Consider the following 7,710-nt stretch of genomic DNA (forward strand, 5'->3'; position numbering starts at 1 on the left):
CCGTCGTTTCAACCCTTCTTGGTTCTATATTCGGTAGTAAACAATGAAACACGCCAGAAAAATGATTCTCGTCCCTAGCGGCGTTTTAAAGCCCGACCCGTTCCCGCACCCCCTCGCTCTGACAGTCTCTGAATTAGACGTTAAGATGGACCAAATATTAAATATGAAAGATTTAGACGACGCCTCGAAATGGATTTTATACGAACAAGCTTTAATGAGACACGGAAATCTACGTAAGCAAGCCTCGGCTCCTAAAGAAATCGAAATTGCCCCCGCACTCGACTCGCTAAGTAGGGACTGGATAGACGATTTGCCTTTGATATATTACCAAAAAGCGCAAAGCATGGTGGATCAGTTGGAAACTGTACCAGAAAGAATACGGTGGGATGAAAACAGGGAGCTCGTAATAAACGGTCGACCTATTAAAGGTTCCAATATTAGCGAAATTGCCAAAGCGTATTTAAATCCTAAAGCCTACCCAAAACCTATCGGATATTTCGCGTTTATTTCCAATTTGACCCAATTTAACTCTTCACCGGCGATCCAAGGCTTTCCATCCCCGCTAGCTCCGAGAACCCGGCAACGACGTTCTCCCGTTAAGCGCGAGTATCCGGTTCCTCAAAGAGGACGAGCGCGCAGGACAGATAAGCCCCGCCCCACTCGTAGCCTCGACCGAGATCACTCCACGTCCGACTCTTATCTTCACTCTTATAAACAAACAAGGAGTCGCGCGCAAAAGTCGAAAATATGGGCGAAGCTATTTTAGAAAAAATATATTTTGACCCGAAGCATCCGGCGTCTTTCGGAGGCGCTGAAAGGTTATTCCAGTCTGTAAAGTCTCTCGGATTAAGTAGGGAAACTGTAGAAAAATGGTTAAGAGGAATCGACGCTTTTACGAAGCATAGGCCGAAATATAAAAAGTTTCAACGAAATAAAATAGTAATTAGTAATATAAGGGAACAATACCAGGCAGATATTAACGATATGCGCTCGTTAGAGGCAGATAATGACGGATACAAATACATTTTAACAATTATACTGTTTTAGTAGAAAAGCGTGGGGGTTACCTCTTAAAACTAAATCGGGGAAAGAGGTTTTGAAAAATATAAAAATTGTTTTTAAAGACGGAATTCCAGATAAATTTCAATCGGACAAGGGCACGGAATTTAGGAATAAAGAAGTACAAGGATATTTCAAAAAGAATAAAGTTAAATTTTTTAGTACCGAAAATGACGAAATAAAAGCCTCTATCGTAGAAAGGTTTAATAGAACGTTAAAAACAAAAATGTATAGATATTTTACCCATCACTCCACAAATAAATATTTGGAAGTCTTACAGGACTTGGTCGAAGCGTACAATTCGTCTTATCATAGCTCAATTAAAATGGCCCCTAATGACGTTTCGGAAAATAACGTATTACGTGTGTACAATAATATCTACTCTAAATATTATGCCGAGAAACTGAAAATGAAACCGCAATTCCAAGTAGGGGATTTGGTTAGAATAAATACAACTAAAATGATATTTCAAAAGGGTTTCGAAGCTAATTATACCGAAGAAATATTTAAAGTCGTAGCTATAGTTAAAAGACATCCCCCCGTTTATAAAATAAAAGACTTAGCAGAAACCGGTATAAAAGGGACGTTCTATTTTCGAGAGCTTCAAAAGGTCAATGCGCCTCGTTCGTTCAAGTTAAACAAGATTTTACGTCAGAGAACTAAAAACGGAGTAAAACAATTGTACGTTAGTTGGCTAGGATATCCTCCATCGTTTAATAGTTGGGTTAATCAAGATGACGTCTGGGATTTACATAACTCTTCCTAGTAATACTAGAGATAAGAATAAGAATAATTCAGAAAATACTCTAGCCTCGTATTCTACAACGTTGGCCAAACCCATTAGTTTACGCGGAGATTGGGAAATTGCTCTGGTAGAAATTATTTATCCTTTATCTTTTTATAACGTAAGCGAGCCTATGGGATGTGGAATAGAAATTAAGGAATTACTATCGAAACCTCCAGCCCACATAGTAGATTACAAATATACGTACGACTTCCGCGAGATACCTCAGGGCTACTACAAAAATCCTCATGAACTTTTGGCCGTACTTAATGAAAGTATTAAAAGTTTGAACCTTGATTTAAAGGAAAGCGCTAATTCAGAGTTCGATAATGATTCATTAGGAAAATTTGAATATAGTTTAGAAAGTGGACACGTACAATACACTTCCTATAGTAAACATTATTACCAACTCGAGTTAACGCCAAAGTTAAGGAAAATTTTAGGATTTAGAGATAATGTTACTGATATTTCACCTAAGGTAGCATTCAGATCAGATTCCCCTATGCAATTAAACTTATTCTTCCCCGATCTTGTGTTCGTGTATTCCGATTTGGTAGGAAATGAAATGGTTGGGGATACATTAGCCCCCCTTTTGCGAACAATTGTTGTAGACCAAAACGCCCCCAATGGATCAACCGTTTCAAAAACTTTCGATTCTCCGCATTACCTTAAACTGAGTAGAAATTATTTTGACTGTATCGACATTAATATAAGAACTAGTTTAGGTGAATTCGTGCCATTTCAGTTTGGTTCAGTCACGTGTAAAGTACATTTACGACGAGCTCAGTAAAAAAAAGAATGGCTTATCAGTACGTTGATAGAAATTGTCCCTACATGCAATATTATTTAAATCAGGCGGGGGGCGGAGTAGATTTACCTTATTTCTCTGGGTTTGCGGGACAAAAAGGACACGGAATTGGTAGCTTTTTTTCAGGGCTAGCTAGGTTTGTATTCCCATTCCTAAAACAGTCTGCCAAATACGTGGGAAAAAGGGCTCTTTCTACAGGAAAGAAAGTACTCGGAGACGTCTTGCAAGGTCAGGACTTAAAAACGTCAGCCAATAAACGAATGACAGAAACTGTGGACGAAATGGCAGCGCAAGAAGGTTCGGGTCGTCGCAAGAGAAGAAAAACTACTAAGAAAGCATTGAAGAAGAAGAAAAAGAGTTCAGTTAAACGCCGCAAGTTCACGCGTACGGTTCGCGATATTTTTGCTCTCTAAAAAATGGAAGTACTTAAAAGCGAATTAAATATTTTCAACGAACTACCAACTCAACTCAGCGTTGAAAAAGGTCAAACGGTATGGTGTAAGCCAATTTCATCTATCGACAGCAGTTCTATAATCGAATTCGTGGTACCGGGTACGGGAGACTCTTACACAGATTTGGCAATGACAATGATATATTGTAAAGTAAAAATCGTCAAAACCAACGGTGACAACTTGGATGCCGGGTCTAACGTTTCGCTCGTGAACAATTCTCTGCATTCGCTATTCAAACAATGCGAAGTGAAACTCAATGATACGACGGTTTCACCATCGGCCTCAAATTACCCCTATAGGGCCTATATCGAAACCTTGCTCAACTTTGGGTACGATGCAAAAAACACTCACCTTGCGACATCTGGATGGTACGATGACACGGCTGGAAGTATGGATCTGATAACAAACGCCGGATTCATAAAACGTCAGGTTCTAGCTGCTGAATCAAAAGAAATTGAACTTTACGGGAACATTTTTTGTGACATTTTTAATTTCAACAAATTTAATTAATGGCGTACAACTTAAGGTTTCACTCACTAGAAATAGCGATAATTTTACCCTTTTTAGCGACACTGTCGACGCGTATAAAGTCGAATTTATAGACGCTGCTCTAATTGTACGTAAAGTTAAAATTATGCCTAAAATTTTATTAGCCCATCAGCAAGGATTATTACGTAGCAATGCCAAATATCCCTTTACTCGTACCGAAATTAAAGTTAAAACATTGGCTAGTTCTATTCAGAACGATAGTTTTGACAATATATTCTTAGGTCCGATGCCCAACAGAGTCATTATTGGTTTAGCCACCAACAAAGCGTATAAGGGCTCTGTTAAGTGTAATCCTTATAATTTTGAAAATTTCGACCTAAATTATTTGGCTCTATACGTTGATAACGAACAAATCCCTTCGAAAGCGTTGACCCCTAATTTTAATAGTAAACAATTTACGCTAGCCTATCATTCGCTATTCTCGGGATCTGGGATACTCTACCAAGACGAGGGAAATCACATCGCGTTGGCTCACTTTCCTCTAGGCTTTGCCCTATATGCTTTTGATTTAACCCCAGACAATTCGGCCAGTGACGTCACGTTTTGGAACCCCGTAAAGAGAGGGCAACTACGTTTAGATTTAGGATTTGGTACCCCTTTAAAAGATTCTACGGTTGTTATCGTGTACGCTGAATTTCAATCTTGTTTACAGATAGATAAAAATAGGAACATTATTCGAGACTATTAAAATGACTACGACAAACGTGGACTTATCTCAGGCACTGTATAAAACACCGAACTTTTTAGGCGTTTTTTCTTCAGATAATTTAAAACCCATGGTGAAATATCCGCAATCGCTTATCATTAATTTTGATAAAAGGGGAGAAACAGGTTCTCATTGGATTTGCGTCTACGTCGATGGCCGAAAACGGGGATTCTATTTGGATTCAATGGGGCTTCCCCCATTTTTACCCACAATCAGAAAATATTTAAATTCAATGTGTAAGACGTGGACATTTAGCAAAAGACGATTGCAAGGACTAACTAGTAACGTTTGCGGCGAATATTGCGTAATGTATATTTTGCATAGAACTAAAGGACAGAGTACAAAAACGTACTACCAAAAGTTTTCCAAAAATTGGGAAAAAAACGACAGCAAGATATTTTTATCTTTCGCAAATCATGCTAGAAAAATCATCACATCGAATCCATTAGCTAGAGAGAGAGGTATGGTGACTGACTGGAAAAAATCCGGTTCCAGAGGATAAAACAATATATTCCCACGCTATCTGGTATCTTTTAGAGATAAGACCCGACCTCTCTCGAAAACATGCGCGCGCTTCTATGAGCGCCAAACCATTTACTTTCGAATAAAATAAACCATCCAAAAACAAAAAAATTAAAATTGAATCAGAAAGGTTTGGTATACTAGTTAGGACAACGGTGGTGGTTTACGCAATCTAGCATGAAAACAAAACATTGGTAGAAATATATTATTGCATTATTCCTGTACGTTCTATTTAAAGTACTTTCTAAAAGTCATTGAAATCTGTTACCGTCTTGAACCATTGAAATATGTTTTCTACCCGTCATTAACAAAATATCTTTAGTACACGCAAAATAAGATTGGTGAAAAAAACATTGCCTTAGATAATTTAACAGGGATTTAGTTAGCTTTGGGTCTTGTAATGATAAAAAAGATTGAAATTTGACTCTGCCATTTTATTTAATAATATAAACTCATGTACGCGAAAAAAAAAACCATTGTAAACAATTTTTCCTATGTAACTTTTTTCACTCTTAATAAATACTTTAAAACGTAACAAAAAAAAGACTCTTTATTGAAAATCGCTTACCCCTTTTTTCCAGAATTTCGTTAAGTCAACCAGTCCGATGCAAGAACGTACTACAATGCGGACTCTTATCTGTAAATTTGTTAGACTTTGCACGAACCTAAACCATCTTCTCGTGACGTACGCTAAGAGGAACATGGTGGAAATTCCCAGTCTCACGAAATTAATTATCTACGAACACTATTTAACCAATGGAAAAATTTACCGACTTTACCCACTTATTTACACACTGAATAGATTCCACACTCAATCACTCACTAACTTAGATTTCATCACGGAAAAGAAGGAGATAGGATATAGGGGCTAGGAATTGGTGGGGATGGAAAATGGTATAAAAAGGGAGTAAACAAATTAGAACAAATTATTCCAACCTTTTTCTTTGCTTGGAGCAAAACGAAATCGAAATCAAAAATGAGGTAAATATTATTTTAAGATTTAAATAACTTTTAGAACAAAAATTTTAGATTTTAATTTTCTTCATGTAGAATAGAAGAATTGAAGGGGATAGTAATGCAAAGCGCGAGCGATGATTCAATTAAATTTGAGATTAGAATAAGGTAATAAATTAAATTTCACGAATTATTTATACTGTACTAAAGTTAAAATTTTATGTATTGTTCTGTTAGCCTTGAGGTTGGAGAGCCCAGGATGCTTCTTCAAGTCTTGGAACATCAATTATATTGGGGCGATGAGGGCGAAATACATTCCAGTAGGATACTACTCATCGTCCCAATTATTTTATAATAAAAAAATTAACATTTATCACGATTCTTTTATTTTCCTATCCAACAATAATCATTTCAGTATATATCAAACATTACAATAACAAGGATTATATGCAATTGCAATTGCTAAAATAGTGTATTCTACCGAGTTAATAGTCTCTAAGATTTCCTCCTGTGGGTTCCCCGAAACAGGATTAATTTTTATCAAAGTTGTATCAGAAGTAAATTAGTGCGAAGTAAGCGCAATGTATTTTCAGCTATTCTAATTTGCCTAATTTAACACGTGACGAATTTTTTATCGCTAACCGATGAGCAGTAACCTCTATTTTTGGTTACATTTTACAATCTCCCGTGACGTCAATTGGATTCAGCCAATGAGAAATCAGGATTTACTTGAAGTTTCGAGTGTTATTTGATCTCTAGATATACGACTCAGCGTTCTTTTAGTTCCTGGACCTCATCGAGAAGAGACACGTAGATTTTCGCGCTCCGTACCACGCCTTCTCGACTCTATTTACAGGCAAAGGCTTAAGGATTTCCGTAAAAGTAAGTGACTTTATTATTTTACTGTAGTAGGAAATTAGGCCTTGTTTAAATTGAAGTAAATAGACTTAGATTCTAGTCAAATAGTCTTAGAGTCTAACCAAAATAAATAGAAAAACATTTATTGAAATTTAGGCTTAACCAATTAGGCTTAAGAATGTTGACAATAGCTTATAGAAACTATCAGTTTACAGTATGGACATCGAAGCGTATCGACTTGAAACTTTTCGTCACTGGAGAAATCCGCACGTTACTAAGGAACAACTAGCGAAGGCTGGATTCTACTATATTCAGCGGGGCGATGAAGTACGATGTTACAAGTGCCATGGCGTATTAGAAGGATGGGAATCAGGAGACGTACCAGAATGGGAACATGCTAGATTCTTTCCACACTGTCCGTCGAGGGATAATTCACCATCGGAAAAAAGTACCTTTCGCAAGAATGGGAGATCCCGGCACCACCAAGGGCAGCGGCACTGGAGGATGACGATTTCATATCTATTCCGGTCAGACGTGGTGAGGTAGAACTTTTAATAAAATTATTTATACAAACCGCACTTGCAGAAGGTAGTTCGTTTCAGCCCATTAAATGAAATTGTACATATTCCTTACGAAGATCGAGTTAATTTTTTTTATATTGATAAAATGCGATTTAAACGCGTTATTTATATTGTCGGTCAAATATTAGAACCTGTTTTACGCAATCATGTAATTAAAAGTAAAATAAAATTGGAAATGTAAATAACTTGTTTTTATTGCCTAGAGATTAGAAATTAAGGGGTTCGAAAGCGATATCTGCACGAGGAAAACAAATTCTGGAGAATGGGGATGGGGGAAAGCAACCCGTGAACGAGAATCTGGTGATTAGAAATTCTGGTGATTAAGGGAGGAACTGGAGAGCGGGTGAACGAGAATCTGGTGATTAGAAATTCTGGTGATTGAGATGGGGGAGAGGCGCGGGTGAACGGCGGGGGGAACGGAGGGAGCCAAGCTACAG

At 37.4% G+C, this 7,710-nt stretch overlaps 1 long non-coding RNA gene across 1 annotated transcript; it reads left to right on the top strand.

Annotated features, from left to right (window-relative positions):
- The first annotated feature begins 6,138 nt into the window (after positions 1 to 6,138).
- LOC149926323 (uncharacterized) lies at positions 6,139 to 7,458 on the top strand. Its single transcript, XR_016473910.1, has 2 exons — positions 6,139 to 6,716; positions 6,901 to 7,458. It is a non-coding gene; the product is annotated as an uncharacterized LOC149926323 (long non-coding RNA).
- Positions 7,459 to 7,710: the final 252 nt, after the last annotated feature.

This window comes from Leiobunum rupestre, chromosome 9 (genome assembly GCF_980474605.1).
Source record: "Leiobunum rupestre chromosome 9, qqLeiRupe1.1.hap1, whole genome shotgun sequence".
Classification (NCBI taxonomy): Eukaryota; Metazoa; Arthropoda; class Arachnida; order Opiliones; family Sclerosomatidae; genus Leiobunum; species Leiobunum rupestre.